The sequence below is a fragment of the Triturus cristatus genome, chromosome 8 (assembly GCF_964204655.1).
Source record: "Triturus cristatus chromosome 8, aTriCri1.1, whole genome shotgun sequence".
Lineage (NCBI taxonomy): Eukaryota > Metazoa > Chordata > Amphibia > Caudata > Salamandridae > Triturus > Triturus cristatus.
This window is the reverse complement of record NC_140591.1, coordinates 226,072,185-226,097,685: the sequence shown is the minus strand read 5'-3', so window position 1 is coordinate 226,097,685 and position 25,501 is coordinate 226,072,185.

Here is a 25,501-nt window from a genome sequence, read left to right as displayed (position 1 = left end):
GTACGGGCAGCCTCCTTTAGATGTTACCAATCACTTTATATGGAGGATGTGGGTAGAACGGGTGGGGATATGGTAGACCGAATAGGTAGATGCTTGGACACTTGTGAGATGGAGGTTTTGGCTGAAGATGAGAGGGAGGTACTGGAATCTCCGGTCGTCTGGAGAGAAATAGAGGAGGCAATGTTAAACCTTCCCAGGCGGAAGGCGGCAGGGCCAAACCTAATCCCTACAGAATTCTATAAAATCTTTCTGGAGGAACTTAAAGAAATCTTGACAGCTATATTTCTTCAAATAGCAGAAGGGGCAGCCCCACCAAAAACCTGGGCATTAGCTAAAATCATAATCTTCCCTAAAAAAGACAAGCCCGTACAGGAATTGGGCTCTTATCGTCCCATACCTTTAATTAATGGGTAGGTTAAGATTTATTCTAAAGTAATGGCTACACAGCTTTCGCAGGTTATTGGTAAAATGGTATTTGAGGGACAGCATGGTGTCATACCCGGAAAGGGAACTATTGAACATGTACGAAGAGTCATTACTCAATTCAATCTAAACCAAGTGACGGGAGACCCTATGGCGGCCATTTTCTTAGACGCTGAGAAGGCCTTTGATAGGGTCTCCTGGCCTTTTTTATGGCTGACAATGCAAACAAAAGGGATTGGCAATAGGTTTATAAGAGCAGTTCAAGCCTTGTATAAATACCCGGAAGCTAGGGTACTTGTAAATAGTGAGATGACCCAACCACTGAAAATTACAAGGGGGACGAGACAGGGGTGTCCCTGTTCGCCACTTTTATTCGCTTTGTATATAGACCCTTTTCTTAAACAACTTGCTGCAGCCCATAATATTCCCCCAGTAGGAAGAAATAACCTTGAAAGTAAAGTTTTAGCCTATGCAGATGTTATAGCCATTGTAACTCCTCACCCAGAACAGGCTATGGGGGCAATAGAAGAGGAAGCACGAGACTATGGCTTACTCTCCGGGTATGCACTAAATCAAGAGAAAAACCCAAATATTATTTAATGATTTTAGGAAGTTTAACGATAAGCAGGTGGCCAAAAATGCAAACTATTTGGGGTTCAAAATTAATTCAGATCTGGATCAGGTGGTCAATGAAAATCTGAGGAACTGTGCGGAGCACGCTAAGAAAGCGCTAAAAAATGGGGCCACCTACATCTGACCCTGATCGGTAGGACCAAGGTAATAAAAATTATCTATTTTCCCAAACTATTATATTTTTTTAGAGCAATACCACTTGTCTTTACTAATTTTTGGTTTAAATAATGTTAAAATATCTTTACGCAATTTATTTGGTTTTATTCCTGGCAAAGAAGAGCGTATAACTTTTTATCGCTGCCTAGGGAGCGTGGAGTCTTAACCCTCCACAATATGAAACTATATTGGTGGGCAACCTCACTTACACATTTTTCTATTCTTTTAAATATTGATTATAGCGCAAGAGAATATAAATCCCCCACTATATGGGAACAGGTGTTGGGCCGAGTGGCGTGGGGATGCTTATGGCATCAGCTAAGGTATGGTTACTACAAAAGGGTCTGGTTCAAGACACTACTTATGGCCTTTAAAATCTGGGGGTCAATACAACGTCTAACTGGAATAGAAAGGCTCAATTACTATACTCCATTAGATCAGAATGGGACTCTACTGGATATTTTTAATGATACAACTTTTAAGATCTGGGTTGAACTGGGTATCAAGCATTTGGGCTATTTTTACTCTCAGGAGGGTATCAGATCATATACGGAATTAGTAACCAAATTTGGCCTTACAACTAGGGATTTTTAAAAAATATTGACAGATTGAGGACTATTTTACAAAAAAATGTGGATAAAATACACCAACCTGAGAGAAGTGAATTAATGGACAGAATTATTGTGCCCACCCCTTCTAGAATTGGGACCATCTATAAACTTCTGAAGGAGCAAGTTAAAGATGACATGGAAATATGATCTATTAAATGGCAACAAAGATTAGAAATTACCGGGGTCATGTTCCAAAAGATATTCCAAAACACCAAGACAATTTTAATACCGGCCAAACTCCAAGTCCAATTTTATATGACATGCTTTGGGCTTTATTACACTCCAAATAGAATAGCGAAATGGAGTGATGGAAAGGGAGCCTATTGCCCGCGCTGTTCCCATTATAAGGCGGATATTATCCATATGTTTGCAACTTGCGACAAGCTGGCCTCCCTGATTAAGGATATAGAGAGGTTTTTAAAGGAGAAATTATTACTGCAGGTAGAGCTGAATACTCCAGAAATTCTGCTGGGAATAACCAGCCTAACAGAAAGAGAAGGAGGTGCGAATTTAATAATAGCAATGGCGGTGTACAGGCTGTGCATTGCATCATCTTGGCTGGACACGTACCCCCCCTCAATTCAGCAATGGGTGGCGCGGCTGTTGGCTATATACAACCTAGAAAAGGCTATCTATAGACGTAAGGGAAGCAGGGCAAAAAAAAGGGCCTGTAAATATGGAGGCCGGTTTCAAACTGGATAGAATAATGTGTACATTCCCTGATACCTGAGATGATATTGGCATTAAGCACTTTAAATGAAGCAATGTGTAATTTTCCCATGCTCCATTTACTAAGCAACTGATGAGGATGTATTTACGGTAGGACTGGAATGGGAGAACTGACTGCTGCTTTTTATTAGGCACCTGCCACTTTAATACTATTGCACTTTGCACTTTGAAATAAGTATTCACGGAGATATGGTCAAATATTAATATAAATGCTGCTAATCTAAGGAGGCCTGTAGCCGAAAGCACCAACATACTGTTTAAGGGATTATAGTATCTGACACTTTAAACCTGTTAAATTGTATAATGAATGTGGCATTATCTGGTATCTGCTCAAAAGTACTAAATAGTTAGGGAGGATGCATCTTAACTAAGTTAGAATCAGGAGGATTGAATGTCACTATTAGTTAGGCACCTGACACTTTATTACCTTTGTACCTTGCACTTTGAAAGAGGCACCTGTGGGGATAGGTTTAAATTGTCATTAATTATGCTGCTATATGTTAAAAGCTTGTAATCAAAGTATCAATATGTTGATTAGCGTAAGTTAGTACATGGCACTTTAAACCTGTGTAGTGTAGTTACTATATCCCTGATAGGCTCTGCGCATTGGAATAACATACACTATAGATTTGACATAGGACTAAGGTCAGTATGTCTCTATTGAGTATATTAAACTTAATTACTTGTGTGTGCCAGCTAACTCAGAGGTCACTAGAAACGTCTTGAATATACAAGAAGGGATTAGTCTCTGACAACCGCATAAACATGACAACTTTGTTTCCTTTTAGAATCGGAACAGTCTCAGAATCATGGAAACAATAGATAACCGTTTCACTCGGTAAAACGTGCATGCTTCGCTTCTACAGAGTTGCACAGAAATAGAGAGATGGGCGTTTCAATAAAATGGTTTATTGAACAGTCTTATTTCTCATGCAAGAGAGATGAATTGCTACAATCGTAAGACAGACTGCAAAGTACAATATGTACGAGGTTAGCAGCAAGATAAAATAATACTGCAATAGCATGGTTTGTAGCTATGACATATATTAATCAAAATACATACATAAATAACATAGGCTAAAATGTGATACTCATCTGATGCTTCTAAATTGTTCTAGCCCAGTGTACCTAACCTAAGTGCAGTACGAGGTTTGAAGTAGGTGCTATTTCTAAAGTATAGCTAGCTATATTTTAGTTTAGCCAAGAGTTGCCAAAAGTTTCTCTAAGTTCTAGTCAGCTCCATACCTTAGAATGAGAGAGGTTGAAATCTCTTTTCTGGACTCGTTTGTTTAACCCCCTGCAAGGGAAGTCAGAGAGCACTGGAGCTGGATTCTCTGTGAGGAGGATGGCAGCGTCAGGTCAGTGCATCAGGCTGGAACTCAATCTCCTTCCGAACTTGCCGTGGCGAACCGCGTAGTCTGGGTTGGATCGAATCCTCCGGGAACCGCAATTTGCCAGGGCAAGTGCTGGTATATTTATACCTTGAAGGTGTCTAGGAATGCCAGTATTGATGTAAAAACGGGCAGAGGAACGTCATGAATGAACTGCTAAGGAATAGATGTTCATGCATACTTAATGAGTTCTTGGAGAAATCAATATTCAAGCTGAGGGAAATTCCTAAAGGCTTAAGGGTCTGGTTTTCCAAGAATTTGATGTGATGTGGATGGACGGATGTAGGTGGCCATGCCTGTATTTGGTTTGTACAGACAATGTCCAAATAAGGGCCGGATTTCAATGTCCAAATAAGGGCAATGTGAATTGTACCTATATAAGGGCATAAATCGGGAAACCTATATACGGAATCTAAATCTGCACACAACACCTGTTAAAATGTAGAATGGAAGATTGTTGGAGTTAACGCACCACTGTGGGACCAGAACTTGGACCAATGTAGGTCTGGGGGCGGGGGAGTAGGCGAGCCTGGGATAAAAATGAGGACGGGATGAGAAAAGTGTGTGTATTTCTACGTCTCACCCTCAAATAAAAATATATTTTAAAAAAGTCAGACCTGTTGGTATATGAAGGGGGAGGCCCAGTAAATACCTAGATATGTGAGATTTGTAGCTGAAAGACCAACATTCGCATGTTAGACCCCATATTGAAGGCAATGGGCTATAATTATAGCAACCAATGAAATCCAAACCTTGGGGGATTGGAGTTTATCAGATGTGAAAATGTTCACCTTCCTTACCTGTCCACTCATAACCAGGGCCAGTAGAAGGCTGCCCTTAGTATTCAAGGTCAAGTAATCCAAATGCCACCTAAAACCTCCTCTAGTTCCAAATTCCAGGAAAGTGCGACAACTCAAAGCGAGTCTCAAAACCTGTAAAATCATACCCAGGGCTGTGAAGGCTCTTGAGGCCTCCTGCAGCTTCTGGAGCAATGAGAGCCGGAGTGGACGAGGAAGAACCAATGTAGCCTTTTAAGTGTGAGAATGAGTAACTCAAGAGATCCAAGCAGAGGGTTTCCACCCTTATTCACATGGTACAGTCTGTCTTGGCTGGATGTGATGGTGATAGGCTGTATTAGAAAGGTTGCACGAGCTGGGCTGAGTTCATATAGAATGTGGGTGCACTGTTTGAGGCACGAGAGTTCTGAGTCGATGTTGAAAGATGGATGCTGGAATGTCGCTTGTGTGAAAGATATTTCCACATTAATGTGGAAGAAAAGTGGCAGAGATGAGACGGGCGCTGGTCAGATTGTCACCTGTGGGTAACGGGCAGAAATGAACAAGCTGCGCTGGGGCAGGGGGAGCGCTTTGCGCTTGAATTGGAACGTTCTCAAGGGTATGTACGGCTCGCGCTCACTGCATCTTCTCACGTGAGTGTCGCCTGGCTACCGTTTAACTGTAGTATCTATAGGCAGTGGGGGCTAATACAGTCCCTTGATCACGCTACATTATACAAAGTGCATGAGTGCTGTAATGATATAAGCATATGCGTAAAGATATATACGGCCCACGCTCAAGGCATTTTCCAATATTAGTGCCGGCTGGCAACTTCTTACCTCCAGCATCTAAACAGTGGGGGCGGGGGGCCACAAAGTGAGCAAATTGGTGAGAACCTGCCGATTGGTTCCCTGGTGGTTGCTTACGCTAAGCACTTCCTATATTTTCATATATTTTTTCTTTCACATCTACATTTGGTTTGTCCTTAGGCACATTACCTGTTTTTTAGGTCTCGCCTAACGCAGCGCACATGCGCTGCACTAGGATAGGGCATCTTGGAATCCCTTCAGACTTCAAAGAGATTTCTCTGTGTGGGTCAGACTCCTCCCACACATTCCATTGGCCTTTACGTGTGGCTTTCAATAATGAAAGCACACAAATGGCCAAAGGCGGGTGTGCATGTCCCGCCTTTCCTCTGAACTATCATTCCCATGGCCTAAGGGTCTCGGGAGCGAGCAGCGGCCCACAGTGTGCCAGCTACATTCCTTAAATTCCTTCCAGCGCGTGTGCATCACTCACGGGCTTGTTGACTTTCCCTCTCCTCCCTCGCCCCCTGTGTAGTTTTGCCGTTTCCAGCAGCCGAGCAGCACGCACTCACCACTCGTTTTCTCATGCAGTCGATAACACACAAGGGGATGCAGCGCACGTGCACCACTCGCAGGCTTGTTTTTCAGTTTCTTTCACTGCTCGTCTCAAGGCAAGCTGAAAAGCCCGTTTTGTTCTGCAGCACAGTGTTAGGGTTTATTTTGCCACTGCTGTGGTCTCGTTCCTCTTTCTACGTTGTTCTTTCCTTCTGTCTATAAATGGCAGTGCCCTTTCACCTCTGCCTGTCTTCCTCTTTCATTTCCTCTCTCGCTCTCACTTTATAGCCGAATCACTGACGCCTTTAATTCCCGTCCTTCGCGTCCCCGACGGACTTGTGCCTAAAATGGCTGCCAGAACCTTAAATACCTCAGCATGTTTTCAGTGGCACTGGCCCCCGTCCAGTTTCACACTACCGCCTGACAAAATGTTCTCTAAGGTGGCTCCCCTACTTAGGCTGCATCTGTTATCTGCTTGCATCCCCTCAGTGCCACAGATTATTAGCTGGTGCTGGCACGCACTCCCAGGCTGCTTAGAAGCGAGGCAGCGTGAGACCATGCCAATCTATTGACGGCCTGCCCATATGTTCAGGAATCAGAAATGTGAGGGACACACAAGTGTGTCGCGGGTAGTGTGCGGCAATGCAATCAGAGACTTGGGCATGCAACTGCGAAGGGGCCAATTAATGTGCGGTTCCATTTAATTACAAAAACTACCGGATCGTTCTTTTGAGCAGTGCAACTTTTGCGCGTTGCACAGACAGTCTTTTTTCATCTTGTCATCAGAGCATTAACCTCTTGGGACAACGAGTGTCCTTCTATGGATATGGTCTCTTCACTAACAAGTGCCATCTCATTTTCCACATCTCGTCATACTTACAGTTCAGTGCACAGAGATTTTTTTTTTTACAATTATATTTAATGAATGCTTTTATACTATCCTTTTGGACTCCTTTTATATTCTCTACATTATTGGCCACACTTTTGCCACTGTATTGTATGTCTTTTAAGATAGCTCACATGAATTTAATATCCTTACCAACATACTTAGCCTAGTCCTCTTTCTTTGGCCATGGACTAATTTCTTAAATACAGGAACAACCAGAGCATGTTTCCCGGGCATACTATTTACACTTCAAGAGCTCCGTTCTTAACAGTTGTGTGCCACGGTAAACTCAATCATGTTTTTCTCCTATTTCGATTTGTCCCTTAGCCAGTACAAATTCCCATTGGGGGATCCTGTGTTCGGCCTCCTCCATTAAAATGCATTCTCTCTTGCCACGTCAATGTACTTTTTCCAACATTGATGTTATGACTGTTCTGTTTTCTAAGCGTCACAAGTTATTTGCCTTTGATTTTCTTTTGGTGCGACACATGACATCTTTGGCCTGTTCACGCCATATGTGTACATTGTTTATTCAGCCATCGCGATGCTAGGTTTCCTCCGCACCTGGCAGGAATTACAGCACTAGTGCTGGGCATTTAATACATTACATGATCGTGTTTTTACAACGCCTTTATGTCTACACACAACCAGCGTCCCTTTACTTGGCTACTACACCAGCGTTACAAGTTTTACTATAGCCTTATAGCCCGCCGTAGCGGGCTATACCGGGTATTAAAGGCCCGCTGCAGCGTTAAAGGCCCGAGCCGAAGGCGAGGGACTTTAACAAAGCAGCGGGACTTTAATAGCCGGTATAGCCCTACTTCGAAGGGCTATAAGGCTATTAGAGCATTCTGCCACTAGAGGGAAGAATGTTCTAACAAATTAAACAAAGGCTTCAGGGAGCGCGAGGGGATTGAAATCCCCTCAGGCTTCATGAAGCCTTTGTTCACAGCCACAAAGAAGCATTGGAATGTTGGTGCTCCGGGCTTATACTAGCCATTATAAGCCCGGAGCACTCCATTATTTTCAATGGAGCTTCCAACATTCCAGTGTTCTAATGTTTATTATATACCAGCTAAGCAGCACTCTTGCATTGTTTGCATTTTGACCTTCCGGTGCAAACATGATAGTATAGGCCAGTCACTATTCAGGTGAGTAGGACTTGCCACATTACTGTAATATACCTCTATGCTGCCTTTTCGGGCGCATCACCATAAATTGCCAACTTTGCTGCATATGTCTAATATTTAGGATGATCCTTATTCTCTTCATATAAAAACTTTCTATCCCACACTATATGGGATAGTTTTTACCACTACCTACCAGAAGGAATCGATTACGCACAAGATCTTATCGTTACTTTGCTGTTTTTTAAAGAAAGATGTATCTATTTTTACCAATGTGTTTCTTATAAATGCTCATTTTTAATCATATGCATCCTCTTTTGGTTCATAAATAGATTTGTTAGTGTCATCACTACACAGTCCCTGTCTTATTTTTTATGGGGACAATCAAAGCTCATTCAAAATTATAACAAATCCATGTTGGCTTTTGCCAGGACGAGCACCTATTAGTCTTTGTCCAATCCATGAATCTTTGTCTGTACATGTTTTTTTACATCAATATTCTAAACTCCAGCATCCTCTCTACACTAGGATAATTCTACAAAGCCCGATTGAATCAGATATTGTGCTTTTTTTCGGTCCCTATGCTATATTATCCATCTACAATTTGTGTTACATATTTCATATTCTTTCAGAAAACACCCCTTATCAAGGGGGTACGGATGAACTTTTAAAAACTCAGTCCCCAACAGAGGTACTACTTCACCTTGGACTGAAGGAATAATACATCTATACCAAATAGCTATTATCTTTGTTGACTTACTGTTATATTGTAAGTGCACGTCATCCATGTACAGTGACTCATGCCACGCTTGTTGTCATCCGGTCAATTCTTTTCTATTTAAACCAGGTTTAAAAAAAAACAGAAAATATTTTTTTTCCATGTGTCATTTTGTTAAGCCAGATCCACTACTCCTTTATCAATTGTTATGCCATCCATGTGGTAGACCATCATCTGTGCTACATCACAAAGGGTAAGATCACTTCTTTTCCTTCTTCAGTTCGCCAATTAATGGTGGTCTTTCAGTGTCTTTGGTGGAAAAAAAATCTATATGTCTCTGACAGGTTCGTCTTTTACATTTCTTCCTTTTCTGGCATATACTTTTCTGTATGACCTTTTCTCTCAATAGCAACACTAACTTGGTGTTCTTTTCACATTTCTGTATTTCAATCATCATCACAAGAGGGGTCAGTATAGTGCACAATGCAGTGTATTCTCACGTTTAGTATTCGCACATCCTACTTTGGTTTCTGAAGACCCAATATGTAGTGGGGCTTATCAACCATTAACATTTTGTAAATATGCATATATACCTTGATATTTTCTTGTATCCACAGCCCTGAGGAAGTAGTCTCACATGAAACACATGGCACCGGGATAATGTGCTGAATGGCTAAATACTTCTACAATCCCAAAGGCGAGACCTATTGGCTATGCCAATGCTTGTTCTTTTATTTTTCTTTCACATGACACACATACTGGGGGGTTCATTGCTAAGACACAAGAACTGCCCTCTTCCTAAGTATGTAATGGGGGATCCCACGGACTAAGCTTTAAGTGTGTTAAAGGTATCTAGGGCTGTTGTTATGTGAATGATTTGACTGGAGGGCGGCCTTGATGGTTTCCCCTCTTGAGCTCTTTCTTTTCTTGTTTATAGAGGAATTAAGATGGGCTATCATATTTTAAAAAGAGACACCCAGGGGTCTACTCTTTGAATAGGAGGGAGACAACACCAAGACACCTCTTTAGAGACAGATGAAGTGCTGTTCTTCATGACAGTGGTTGAGAGGCAGACTACTAGTGCTCCTGGTGAAATGTGGGGGTGCATGAAGAGGCCTCAACAATATTAATATTATTGGATCTTATTGAGCGCAGACATTTCACCCTTTCCTTCTCTGTTGCGAGGGTTCCAGCAGATATTGGCAAGAGAGTTAGGAGTGATTAGCACATCCATGTTTTTAGCCCATTCTTGAATAGTTGTACAGAGAATGTCCGTCCCTAAACACGGCTATTGCAGGTAGCGCAGTGAAGTCTGCCAATGAATGAATGAAGAAATGATATTCCTAACAAGGAACAGGTGTTGTCGCTAACCTGTGGGGTAAAGATTATGCTAATCCCACTAGGGGGCCATTGAATCCGCAGGGTATACATGATGAGTCACTCAGCTTCTTCACCTGATTGGGGGTGTAGTGGATGAGTAAGCCCTGGTTAGTTTAGAGTTTAGAAGAAGAGAAAAAGAAGAGTAGTTTTTCCTTTCCTCAAACAAATTGTTAAGTGCACAGATGGCAGGCACTTCAGTACAAATCCAGGAAATGGAAATGACATCAAAGTGATTGCATGAAGGATGGTGCACTTCAAAAGAAGAAGAGGTGAGAAAACACATTTTTATTACAAATAGGGGGAAATGAGCTGTCCCAGATTCTACGGACACCAGTGTTGCTTGTGTTGTAAACATAAATGGCATTTGCCTATTTGTTAAATGGTTATTAAGCATTTGACACCCAATGAGGCTGAGCTATTACTTTCTTTTCTCTCTGCATGATGTGGTATGACAACGTTAGTGTTCAGCCTGGGTCTAGTGATAGCCCGCTCCGCAGGAGAGGAGGCATGGACTCATATAGAAAGCCGCTTGCCTTTATACCTCCCAGCCTGGCCCAATCGGATCATTATATATTCCAGCCTGGCCCAATCGGATCATTATATCTTACAAACTGGCCCAATCAGATCATTATATCTTACAGCCTGTTGCAATCTGACCCAAGGGCTCAGACTGCCTAAGGAATGTATGAATGGGAGCCAGACACAATCCTTGTGTGTGAATGGGTCTGGCTATTGATACTGAATTGGGTATCGCCTCCCCCGGCCTTCGGATTAGGACAGCGTGGCTACGCAATTTTCCTGTCGGCTATCACAATTTGTCTTTTAAAATTACAGCTCAGCACAGATGAAAACAGACTTACCGAGGTGAGATTCAGGCTGCTGAGTGCCTGGCAAATGATTCTGAATGTTAATTATCATGCATCCAATGTGTAATCTGAGCCCAGCAGATGATGAGGACACTGTTAATGAACCAGTGGAAGGATAATTAAACACAAGGCGCCCCTTCAGGGAGGGCTCTTCAATCTCTGCAGAGCATTCATTCATTACAATCCATATCATTAAGATAACAGGCTGCAGGCTTACAGAACTGAGACTGTCTTCAGAAGAGAGATGGTCCTGCCACCAACTCTGCTAAGCAATGCCATGTGAACATCAAATAACTATTTTAAAGACTGTGTTCAATCTTTTACTAACAAGCACTGGCAAAGTCAATAGGTCTGAGATTGAGACCTTTGGGACCGATTGGCTTTGCCCCTGGGTTTTAGCCATGCTAAAATGCTGATGATGTGTAGCACGGCTAAAAAATTAAAAAAAACTTTTGATGTTGACACCACACAAGCACACATCTACAAAATGGCACAGGCACTTTTCTCTTTATTTTTATTTACTGATCTAAGCTGGATCAGTAATTAAAAAGAAAACAAAATGAAGGGGAAGGGAGCAGAACAAATCAAGGGACACAGGCGATAGGTAAGTAAAGTTCACAGAAGTCATCAAATAAGAAGCAAGCAAGTGAGAGTGACATTGAGTCCAACGAATGGTAAACAATGGTGGGGCTCTAAGCCCACTCTATGTTAATAAAATGTCTCATAACAAACAGCACATGCGGTTTATTAGGCGACACCTAAAACTTCCATGTGTTCAACGAAGAGCTAAATACATTGACATGTTTCCAATGTACCTAAAAGATTTTATACTGTTATGGGTTGGGCAGATTGCCGTTCCCTGGATCGGTTTCTTGATGAACGATAGGAAAAGTTATGTTTTCATAATGAGTATAGCGCAAAGGTAAAGACAGAAAGAGGGTAGCCATGGCAGCAAAAGTTTCAGTTGGCCTTTTCCATGTGGCTTTCTTATCTGTGACATTTTCACGACATTTCTATGACACTTGAAGCAATGCTTTATCTTTATGCCTAGAGTTACATCAGCATAAACCTCTTAAAATGCATCCACTTGTTTCTTATTACACACTTACTCACTACCCATGGCAGCAGGCATGTCACAAGCTTTGTGGGAACAAAGCAAACATAAGGAGATGATGGACGGAGCGCTGAAACCTTTCAGACACTCACCCCCAGTCACAGATCTGAGTTGAATCCATCATCGTTCTTTATTTCACTTCACCACCACAGTTCAGACCCAGTCATATGCAAATCAGACTTGACCCTGTTCCTCATGGGAACAGACCAGCCCAAACTGCCCAGCCAGGTTTTTCCTAGACTGGAAATAAGCATCCTGGGACCGGTTTCGGGGTAACAGCCCTCATCAGCCAGACTAGCTTGAATCCAGTGGGAAAGTGAGCAAGGGACCCACGTCTGGACATACCCTGCCAATTTAGGGCAAACAAAGCAAACACAAGGAGATGATGGACGGAGCGCTGAAACTTTTCAGACACTCATCCCCAGTCACAGATCTGGGTTGAATCCATCATTGTTCTTTATTTCACTTCGCCACCCCAGTTCAGACCACCAGCCATATACAAATCAGTCTTGACTCATGGGAACAGTCCAGCCCAAACTGCCAAGCTAGGTCTTCTCTGGACCGAAAAACAAGCATCCTGGGACCGGTTTTGGGGAAACACCCCTCCTCAGCCAGGCTAGCTTTAATCCAGTGGCAAAGTGAGCAAGGGACCCACGTATGGGCATACCTTGCCAACTTAGTTCAGTCCCAGCATTATGTAAATCAGTCTTGACCCTGTTTCTCATGGGAACAGTCCTGCCCGAACTGCCAAGCCAGGTCTTCCCTGGACCGGAAATAAGCATTTTTGGACCGTTTTTGGGGTAGCATCCCTCATCAGCCAGGCTAGCTTGAATCCAGAGGCAAAGTCTGGGCATACCCTGCCGGCTTAGGGCGAACAAAGCACACACAAGGAGATGATGGATGGAGCACTGAAACTTTTCAGACACTCACCCCCAGTCACAGATCTGGGTTGAATCCATCATCGTTCTTTAGCTCACTTTGCCACCCCAGTACAGATTTGTCCCAGGATGCTTGTTTCCAGTCCAGGGAAGACCTTACAGGGCCCCCTGTTGCCAATGTGCATGGGGCTGCATGCAGAGGGGCACTAAATGTGCCTCCCTATGTGCATGCACCCCAGTCCCTGCACAGCATGGACTTTATAGCCCATGCTGTTCAGGAACTGTTTTTGGCATTCCCATTGCTCACTTGTGTCAGTTGCAGTTTTCTGTTGCTATTTGATGGACAAGGTAAGACTTTTAAAAGTTTTTATTTACGGTTTTAGGCGTAGGGAGGTTGTAAGTAGGTCTACTTAGTGTGGGTTATCGTGTTAGTTTTACTTGATAAGGATGTTTAGTGGTAGTTTGTGTTTCGTTGTTATGTATTGTAATGCAGTAGGTATAATAAAAGTTTGGTAGTAGTATGGTATTGTACATGTAGCTATGTGTTGTTCAGTAGGTATAATAATAGTTTAGTAGTAGTATGGTATTGTACATGTAGCTATGTGTTGTACTCTGTTGGCAGAATTGTAATGTTATATGTGTGTTGTACTTTATTTGAGACATATGTATTGCGAGAATGGGTATGTTTCATTTGTTTACGGGCTATGAAGTCAGAGAGCAAGTTTGCAGCTATTTTCAGTGTTTGAAAAAACATTTTTTAAAGGAAATACATTTGGTTTAACTTAAACCAATGACATTTTTTCGCTTTGGTTATTCGGATTTCCTGTAGTAATTTTCACATAACATTTTTCAGGTTTTTTATGGTTTCCAATGACTGTGGTTTGCATCAGTGGATTTATTATGGTCATTTCCTTTTTTAAAGTTTTTTTGCGTCTCCTACTTTTTATTTATGACTTTTTTGTGGATTTGATTTTTTGAGAGTTGGAGTTGGCTCAAGAAATTCGGCTATGCAACTATAAATGATATATTTTTATTTATTTTGGGTGGCAAGTATATTTTAATATGTATTTTGCTTTTACTTACAACTGAAAAGTTTTTTTTGTATGTGTGTTTTTCCATTTTTTAGCTTTTTTATATTGCATTTTGTTGGTTTTCCTATGAATATTTTAAAATAAATATTAAAAGAAGTTATTTTTACTTATCAGTCTTATTTTGTACTTTTTAGCCTACTTGGTGGCATGGATCTGTTGGAGACATCCAAAGCACTGGTGCTCGGGAGCTAAGGATGTGTCCAACACGTCCAAGCACCCACACGTGGGGGAAGCGCTAGCGCTACTCACACAGTCCCCCCTAGCCACATGCCTTCCTGGGCGATAGCAGCAGCAGCGTCTTTTGGCGAGGACGATGTTTCAGGTAAGTCCTCACCTGGGGGTAGCAAGAGAGACTATGGGGTAAAGGAAAGAGGTTTTCCCTTCCCCCGGTGTCTCTCTTGAGTGCATTCCTGCTGCACAATTGAGGGTGAGACTGTTGGTCACTAGGGATGTTTTAGCTGGTGGAGTAGCCCCTAGAGCAAGGGAAACATCCTAATTTGGGGTACATGTGTTTTTGTCATTTTCTGTCCATCCTGGAGCCAGATCATCCATTTTTTGGCCAATCTATCCCTCCAAGGTCGGTGGAAACCCACTAGATATCAGTTTTGTTTTTACACATATGTTTTTATGGGAAGCGGCCCCTTGGACCAGGGTCGCTCCTCTCAAAGAGGCAATTTTCTTATGTTTCCCCTGCCGGGGGCAAATTAGCAATTATTTAAGGCGGATATGCCTGCAGGTGGGGGATGGGAGGGGGAGGTGGAGGTGGAAACCCACTACACCAGGGATTTGTTTTACACATATGTTTTTAGGGAGAGCAGCCCCTGGACAAGGGTTGCTCCCCTTAAGGGGACAATTTTCTTTTGTTTCTGCCCCCAGATGGCAGATCATCCTTTTTAAAGACCGATCTGCTACCATGGATTGAAAACCCACTAGACACAAGGGACATTTTTACACAAATGTTTTTATGGGGAGTGGCCTCATGAGCAAGGGTTGCTCCTCTCGAGAGAGCATTTTTCCTTTGTTACCACCCCTGCTTGGGGATAATTAGGCATTTTTTAGGTGGATCTGCCACGTGCTTTGAATCCCACGATACATCAGGGAATACGCTTCTGTATTTGGTGGAGCTGCCCTTGAGGTAAGATTCACTCCCCTATAGGGTGTACATTTTTTGCCTTCACTCTGTGCCACTCTTGTGAGTAGACCAGCAACGGAGAAGATTCCATTGTGTTTTATTATGTTAACTGTTTTATTTCTTATTATGTGCATTTCTGACCTTATTTATTTAGTTTTTGTTGTAATGCACATATTTTGGTTTTCTTGGTGGTGTATCCTGCTTGCAGTTTTTGCATTGATAGATCTGCTGTTTGTATAGGTGTATTTGGTCAAAAACGTTTTGCAATATTTTTTACTTCAAATTTGTATCTTGCCTTGCTTGAAAGTTTTTTTTACTGTTGTTATAATTTTTAGCATATTTAGCTTATGTTTTATTGTCTTTCAAATTCACATTTGGATTTGTGCAAAATCTTTAATGAGTGGTCTTGTGTGTAATTGTTTTGTTTTTCATTTCTAGTGGGATATCTTTGGTGCTTGTCTGTTCAGAGTAGGTGCAGTTGATCCTCGGTCTATCTGTCTGCAGCAAGACAGAGGTATGTAGGTATCTTTTTGTAGAAGAAAGATCACTGTATGCTTTGTATTGATAGTTTCATTCTTAGTCGTAATAGTTCAATATTTGTTTTTAGGTTTTGAAATAGCCAAAGTTTGTTGAGTTCTAATTTGACACAGTGTTGTTTATAGTTGTCTGTTTTTTGCGAGAGTTTTATTATTATGCATTATAGCTGCTCACAGGCTAATTGTCCAGCATGTAGTTGGTGCTGGTTTTGCCTCTGAGACTGACTTTGCATCTGAGACAGAGGGTCTAGTGTAAGATTCTGGCACATAATTGTCTGTCCAACGGAAATCATCAGATGATGAATCCACTATTAGTGCTGATGAAGTGCCTCATTTAGAGCAGGAAATTGATATATAGTTATAATATATAATTTACATGATATATTACAATACATTGTATATATTATTATATATTATATGTATATATTATTATGTATTATATTATAATATTGTTGTAATGCAGCATTAGCATGTTGGATTATAGCCAGGGGCTGAAAGGCTTCCCATTGGAAGTGCTGAACCCTGGGTTACTCCTAACACGATGCAGCCTATTTTGCCTGCTTTTAGTGGTGTTGCAGGGTGTACAGATAATGCAGGGAATTTTTTGCCTATCAGTTTCTCCCAGCTCTTTTTGATTACGTGTTTTTGGATGATATTGTTGAGCATTGTTGAGCAGAGCAATTTGCGTTTCAGGTCAGCTTTTGAGGGACAACAGTGCCACACTTAAGGCCCACTCTAGAGCTATCAGGTGGACTACTAAAAATCTCTGAGCGATGAAGCAGTTCTGGGGTTAAGCTTTTTTTGATAGGCTTGCTAAGAAAGCCATCATTGTCTTTACATTGGTCTGCTAGTCCCTTGATGGCATCTGTTGTTTTTCCAGCAACCATGAATCAAGATTGGTGGTTGCTTCTGCAACAGATGCTGCATTTTGTGGATAATGCTACAGCGTTGCCAGGAGATCACCTTGATTGTGACCGTCTCTTCAAGATTAGGCCTGTTCTTGGCCATTTAGCTGATCATTTCGCAGAGATTTATTTTTCAGGTATAGTTATATCTGTGGAAGAGTCTCTGGTCCTTTTCAAGGGGCGTTTAATTTTCAGACAGTACATACTGAGAAGAGAGCATGTTATGGTTTTAAGCTGTATACGTTGTGTTAATGTGCCACTGGATATTTGTATAATTTCAGGGTGTACACTGGTAAGGAGTTTTCAATTAACCCCCTGGTTGTCCTTACATCTTTTGGAGTCACTATTTATACATTGAACATTTCTACACAGGAGTGCAATTATTCAAAGAAATGTTCAAAGTGGGCACTGTGGCATGTGGTACTATCCACTCTAACTGTAAAGAGCTTGTGTGTGAAAAACTTCAAGGGGGGCAGTGCAGTGCCCTGCATAGCAATGAAGTTCTTGCTTTGATATTTGCAGACAAAAGAGATGTCCACATACTCACAATAAAAGTACTTCACCTGTGACTGTTGGGGAAGAGATTGCATAAGTGCATAAACCAGTGTGCATTCTAGACTAGCACAAGCACATGGGAGGTATAGAAAGAGTAGCTATTAGGTTGGAGCCTTACAACACTGTTCGAAGGTGGTCATACATCTGGAACAAGAAGTTGGCTGTTCATTTGTTTCATTTAGCAACCTTCAATACTTATGTTGTTTTCAAAATATTGTTCTCTAGATTCCAATATGACATTTGTACAGTTTCATCAGTCTGTAATAGTCAGCCTTGTTGCAGTAGAGCAAGTGTTCTATGATCCAAGTGGTTCAGGATGTGGCTTAATTGAAAGATTGCCCCTTTCCTGAATACATTCCTCCAACACCCAAAAAAGACTTTCCTTGTTAAAGTTGTACAGTCTGTTTTTGAAGAGGAGTATGAAACTATGAAAAAATGATCAATTTTCAGTGGAAAAAGTGTCCATGTTACGTTTTGGGCTCTTTCCTATCATGGGTTAGGCCCACCTACATAAGTGAGGTACCATTTTATCAGAAGATGTGACAGAATGTTGGGTGTTCAGTAAGTTGAGCTGACAGAAATGTGGGGGAAATGTGTGTTTTTAAGTAAAGTTTGAGGTTTGTAAGTGCTTTTGGTTAAGAAAACCTGGTGAAAGCCACATGTCACATCACCCTAGACTTCCCCCACTGTCTAATTTTCAGAAATGCATGGGCTTGGTACGTGTCTTGGGTGGTGGCTGAGCGAGGGCCCAAAATCCGCAACTATCCCTGTTACTAGGTATCCCTCACGAGTCAAATGCAAAAGCATTGAAATTATTACATCAAGCTGCAGTTCCACTAGTCATTACTAGGTGTCCCTCACGAGTCAAATGCAAAAGCATTGAAACCCTTTCATGAAGCTGCAGTTCCACTAGTCGTTACTAGGAGTCCCTCATGAGTAGGGCTCCCGGTTTTATGGTATTTATTCTTTTGCCATTTCCGTCTGTATTTATCCATATTTATTTTTTGGGCATTTTTTCTGTATTTATCCACATTTATTTTTGCCACAAGTAAAAGACGACGCTACAGCTAGTATTTTTCCATATTTATTTAAATTAACAATGCACACATGCGCTCATTTAAACTAATGATTTGTTGTGGCTTTAGCAGTGCTATAAATGGTCCGGTACTGAGTAATTTCAAAAGGAGAGTACCTGTGCTTCTCAGTTCTGCTATAAAAACACTTTAGGATAGAGTACAAGCACTTATCAGGAGCAAACATGTGCCAGCGCTTCTGTATTTCCATCTAAAACTAGCTAGAAATCTGACTTCAAGTGTCTACGGTTTTCACACAGAAAGTACGTAAGGTTACCTATATTGGTGGTGGTGTGTTTGTGTGTAGATAGACAGACCGAGAGATAGATCCCAAGCTACACGCCACGTCCTTTTGATACATATTTTATATATATATATATATATATATAAACAAAACACCTAACTTCAACCGGAATTTCCAAATGAAGAAGGCACGGACTTCAGGTTGATGGTATACGGCTTCTTTTATAATATCAGGTCACCTTCGAGCCTCAGACCAAAGAGACGCGTTTCGGCTTCAGTGAAGCCATGGTCAATCTATTTGGCGCCAGTTCATTTTCACATTAAATAGTCACTCCCACTTAAGGCATTAGTAAACATAAACAACCTACTACGTGTCTCACTTCAAACCCTCTACATTTCACAAGTGCTATGGTAATGGATTAAATGCTGCGCAATGCACATACAAAATATACATAGTCACATGAATAAATGTTGTGTGGGTGAAGAGTTTAAACATCAAAACCAAAACATCTATATGTTGCCAGCCTAATTGAGAAACCTCATAAATTACACATGAGACGCCAAACACTCTAAATATGCCGCCTGTATATTTAACATTTATAAAAATATAAAGTCTTTAACAAACTATTTGACATTTAAAACACGCTGCAGTTATATCGTAATAAAAGTGAAAAGCACCTCTGTCTCCCCTCAGACCTGGAATGCATTTCTGAAATGAAAAGCGCTCTGCCGATAATTGAATGCTGACTCATACTGCAGCTATAATGACTTACAAAGCCAGATGAAAGTGCAGCAAACACTAATTCGAACCCCAATAAGCATTGTCGCTGCTGCGGTACAGCGCAAACACAAGTCCAAATCCCACCGCTGATCACCAATGTTAGAAATGGCGGTTTCTGCGTCCGTGTCAGAACTACCCCTCCCATAATGCATCTGGGCAATCACAAATATGCCGGGAAAAGACTTATATATATCATTTAAGGATGTGGCATGTCGCTTGGGAGCTCTCTGCTGCCAAAAGCTGTTTTCAAAACCCCGGGAGGGGAGCGTCAGCTCCTTCTCTGCTCATACTGCCAAGGTTTCAGATTGTACTATCTCTACCCGCCGGCCTTCTTATCGCCTCACACCTGGCCGTGAAACCAAGCACCCTGCAGCTATGCCCCTTCTACCAAACTCCCGCCTATACAATGACAACCATGGTGATCTGGATAATCATTAAAGTGGCACCTTTCTTCTGTCTCCTCCTCCTATCTTTAGACGCCTGGTTCTGAGCGTGAATCGGATGCAAAGCTATGTCGGTCCGAAGCACTCACGCTGCCGCGTGAAATGTATGGGGTGAAAGAACAATAAAGCCCCATTAACAAGTAAATGGTCTTTAAAAAGACCTGTGAAGTACTCGGGTGCGGCTGTGTGCGCGCCTGGGAAGGAATTTCCAGCAGCAGGAAGGGGGCATGGCTGGATTCGAGCACAGCAGTGTGGCAACATTTTCTAGTATTTTGCCGTTTCTAAATATAAATACAGACAAAGGAAATATAGATTTCCGTCTGTATTTATATGTAGAAATCCGTAAATACGGAAAACCGGGAGCCCTACTCATGAGTCAAATGCAAAAGCATTTGACTTGAGGGTCACCTAGCAACGACTAGTTGAACTGCAGCTTGATGTAATAATTTCAATGCTTTTGTATTTGACTCGTGAGGGACACCTAGTAACGACTAGTTGAACTGCAGCTCTTTGTAGAATTATTTTGATATTGGATACTATAATATTCACTGCCCACTACTAATCTCGTCCCATAATGCTTTGCAGGGCCTTTGGTTGGGATTGTTTTTTGCACATAACTGTGCTTGGGGTGGTCCTAAGAGGATGGGACCACAACTGAATCGTTCAGCATGATATGCTCTTTGTGTTCAATGCATCTGCCTGGTCCTCCCCCTAGGTTAGGGGAGACCCCAATTTCATCACCTCTCTCATTGCCTGATATTTTACATTTTCATAGTTCACTTTTGTGAATTGGTTATATGCTTTTTAGCATGTAAAGTTTCTTTATCAAAGCATTTGTGGGTGCAGTTTAGTAACTGACACCGGTATTAACGGAATGTGTAGCGGAGCGGGTCTGGCTTGGCAGTTCGGTTCCCTTGAGGCACAGGGTCAAGACTGATTTGCTTATGGCCGGGTCTAAACTGGGGTGGCATGGTGAGGCAAAAAAATAATGGATTTAACCCAGATCTCTTGACTGGGGGTGAATGTTTTGATTTGTTCTGTATTCCGTCCATCAATTGTGTGTCTTTTGGCATCTCGCCCTAAGTGCGCCAGGTATGCCCAGACCTGGGCCCTGGGCTCACTGTGCCACTGGAATCAAGCTATCCTGGCTGAAGTGGAGTGAAATCCTGAAACCGGTCCTAGGATGCTTGTTTCCGGTCCAGCGAGGGCCTGGCTTCGCAGTTCGGGCTGGACTGTTCCCTTGAGGCACAGGGTCAAGACTGATTTGCATATGGCCGGGTCTAAACTGGGGTGGCATGGTGAGGAAAAGAATGATGGATTTAACCCAGATCTCTTGACTGGGGGTGAATGTTTTGATTTGTTCTGCATTTTGTCCATCAATTGTGTGTCTTTTGCTCACTTTTAACTGTGGCATTTCGTATATTTTCCTGGTTTTGTTCAGTTATTTTAGGTTTGATTAGGACTACTGACTGTTCTATCTTTAGTTGTTGGTAGCTATGGGCTTTATTACAAGTCTGGCTATCAACGAACTGCCAGACTTACGGGGGCGCGGCGGTGGCAGTCTTCCAACTGCCCCATTACAACCAGGGAGGTCGGGCCACCCTGGTACCACCACAACTGTCAGGAATCAAAGATCCCTGGTGATTGCGCGGGGGCCTTGAGGCTGACATATGCGTGGCGGGATGCTGCGGCCCCACCAAGCATATAACGGGTTTCCTCACTGCCACACTTTTCATGGTGGTGCGACCGCCATGAAAAGTATGGCAGTGAGGAAACCAAGGGGGGCCTACAGGACCCCTGGTGCCTCACGCTATGTGGATGCACACAGGGGGGCATGGCATGAACTGCAGCAGTCCATGCTATGCAGGTACTGCCTTTGACGTTCCCATTTACGTGCCTATTTCATAGGCACCACCCTGGCAACACCAAAGAACCACCTGCCAGACAGCAGAAAACTCCTAATTTGGCGGGGAGTCCCACACCGCCAAACTCATAATAAGGCCCTTTGTTCTTTTTGGAGGGCTCTGTGAATCTGTAGAGTGTTGGTTGTGTTCTTCTTAGTGTGGATTGGAAGACATTGTGCCATCCTTCTATAGCGTTGTTGGGTTTGGCTTGTTGAGCCATGGTACTGTCAGAAACATTCTACCATAGTATTTGGAATTTGGATTGGCGTCTGTGTCCAGACTTGTACAGTTTGCCAACCCAAGTGTATTTTTTAGGTATTTCATTAGTGAACTTTATTTTTGTTAATTTCTTGATGTTATGGTGTTGTTCCGTTATATTTTTGTCATTGATAATGTTTTGGGGATATTTTGGTGAGTCAATACTGTTTTCCACGATATTTTGTCCTGGAATCTTTGAAAAAGATGCCTTTAACAATTTGGTATTTTTATCGCAAACCTGAATCGCAATTCTGTAACACGTTACTGAATATCAAATACGGATTCATACATACCAACCCAGATCAAAAAAGCTTTGCACATTGACCCTAAGAGTTTAGGGTTAGGAGTGCTAAACAACTTCTGATTTCATATGTGAAGCCCTCTGCGCTGTTTTTCAGTGCAACCTTGATGCTACGGGTGAAGTGGGTCATGAAACAGGCTATAATTGATGCTGACAGCTTTTTGGCTCATTCATTCAGACCAGTTGAAGGAGTTAACATTCAAACAGGTAGTATCATAGCTTTAAACAAGCATAATCCTTACCTCGGATCCTTTCAAAGGATGCCAAAACTTTTTGCATTTGAACGTTTTAATTCTACTAAGGACACAGAGCAGAGCATTATTCCCATCCTTTACTGCAATGTTGCTTGATAATCCTAATAATGTATAATTATGTATATTATGAATATGGAAATGTATGGCTAGAGTAATATCTTTTATCCGCTTATGATTTTATTTGTGAATATGCATATGATCACCAGTTTCTGAAAGTTTATAGGGTAAGTAGTTGACCGTGATGTATTTCTTTTCTTTTAGGAAATAATATGAATCAAGCTGGAAACTGTTAATTCTAAGTCAGGACCGGATTTCACTGAGCTTTCTTTACTGTAACTCACACAAGCCAATATTGTTAGAAACTACAATACCCATAAGGCCTGTGTGCAAAGAGCTACAAAACACATGACAAAAATGTACCAATAAGCATCGTCATGTCCATAGAACAAGTTCTTCCTAGAAAGTCTTCCCCTTTCTTTGCTGCTTGTGGAAGCTGAGATAAGTCTTTCTTTTTTCATGCTTTTCATTTAGTGATTGCCCTATTACTCTTGTTCAAAATGAATGTTCAAAATGATATCACTTCTTGATTTAAATAGCTAACTGTGAAGCTTTCCTTAAGTGGCGAGTGGTGGCTCAGGTGCCCATTACCCCTCACGCCCATGTTACTCATCAAGGCCACAGGGGCTTTGTGCTCTTGCCTCAGAATATGCACAACTATATCATGCTGTGGCAGTCCAATCTCTAGTGTGCCTTTCCCCTATATGTCGCTTTTTTGGTCTCGTGCGCCATTTTACCTCAGGTGCAGCATGCCCTTTTGAATTCAAAACATGTGAGGGTTCTGCATATAATATGATCTTTTCCCCACATAATGATTAAGGAGTGTTAGGATAACCATCTCAGTTACTGGAAGTACTTCTGTGTGCTAAAGAACAATAGACTTGGGTGAGGACCACAGATACTCCGTGTAGACAGACTGCATAGCAAAATCCTATGGCATGGATCCAGAATATTAACTCATGTAGAACAGGGCAATTACTAAAGCAAGGGCTTAAAGGAAATTCAGGATGTCCCTGCCTTAACCACACAGGGTTCGGGATACTTTCCTGCAGACACGCACCAACCTGGTAAAGGTAGGTCCCCCACTTGGAACCTGGGAGCCAAGGAGCCCAAAAGGAAGGTGGATCCCTTTGTAAAACTCTGTAAGGAATTCCTAGATAGGGTTTTGACGCCACAGGATTATGAGGTGGTGGGGCCTAGCTGCTGTGTATACTCATACCGTTTTGTAGTTCCTAATAATACATTGGACCTGCGTGCGTAGACAACATAAACTAAGGGATTGGTGTCCAGACTGATTCCAGTCACCCACAGAGGATATGTGAGCCTTTAGACCAGCTACCTCACAGTGCCACCATAAACCCCTTAACCTTACCAAGGAGCGAATAGTTTCTGGCAACTATCGAACACGACAACCCTTGATCCTTCAGGGATCGTGGAAACAGTACAGTACTTTTCCCTCAGGTATTGGTGCTCACTTAGTCAAAGAGAGATACACAGAATAAACTATGGGGACATTTTCAATAAGCATTTATTGGACCATGTTTGCTGCGACAACCATTAGACAGAAACCGATATATAAGGTCGCAAGCACTTGCAGAGTAAATAAAAGGTAGAATTCTACCATGGTGCTAAAACAGTAAATATAGGCAGGCATATAGATACATGACGGTAATCAAGCGTACTCCTACGATGCAAACCCTACGTCAGTGTACTTAAGTATACCTAGCATGTATGTGGTTGCAAAGCCAAGAGTCCCCTAGGAAAGAGCCAACCCCATTACCTGATGGGAGAGAATGAAGGATCCCGTCTTGGTCTCGAGGTGGACACCCCGCAAGGGATGTCAAACCACTGCGTGATGGAGCTTCTGCCAGCCGGGACCTGAGAGTCTAGTGTCAGCGTGGAAGCTTCTCCTCTGCCTATCTAGTGGTGGTATGGGTCTTTTATACCATAAAGATAGCCTCTGGGTTTCTTACATAGTCTATATGTTGTGAGCACAATTATGCAAATGAGCCTAGAACATACCTGTGATAATGCAAAGTAGTTATTTCACCCCAGGATGAAGATGACTATGACTTTTACACAGAGTATGTTTATGCTGTTACGTACATCATGTGCTGGGACTTTTCTAAGAATCCTCATGCATAATAAATTAGGCTAGTTCCGAGGAAACCGATCGGCATTTATTCAGCACATAACTGGGTAAAAGGTCAGTGCTAGAACCGTTGTGCAGAGCAAGGTAGGACAAATGTAGGTACCTAGGCCTATATTGGAGTACATTGGGGTACATAAAAGTACAATGGCTGTGTGGGGGCATAATGATCCATCGGATAAAGAAAGATCAAAGTAACAAGGTTCTTTTGCAACAGATGATATAGACCACATGTCCAAAAGATCGACAAATTGGCATCCCTTTTGGGGGGACAGGGTAAACAGAAAGCTTTAAAAAAAGAGCCAGCAAAACCCCAGAAAGACTTGGGTATAGCGTAAGGATTATTAGACAATTGGAATGGAAAACAATGGAGTGCTCTGGGCTTCTAATGGCCGGTAGAAGACCGAAGCTCCAACATTCCAATGTTTTTCACAGCATTTGCTGTGAACAAAGGCCTCACGGAGCCCAAACCCCCTTGGGCTCCAAGAGGCCTTTGTTTTACCAATTAGAACATTCTGCCCTCCAGGGGCGGAATGTTCTAATAGCCTTAGAGCCCTCCCTAGCACACACTGCCGGACATTAAAGGCCCGCTCCCTTGTTAAAGGCCCGAGGCGTATACTGGAGCGGGCCTTTAATGGTTGGTAGAGCCCGATACGGCGGGCTCTAAGGCTATATTAGAACATTGGAATGTTGGGAGCTCCAATGAAAACAATGGATTGCTTCGGCTTCTAATGCCCGATAGAAGCCTGGAGATCTAACATTCCAATGTT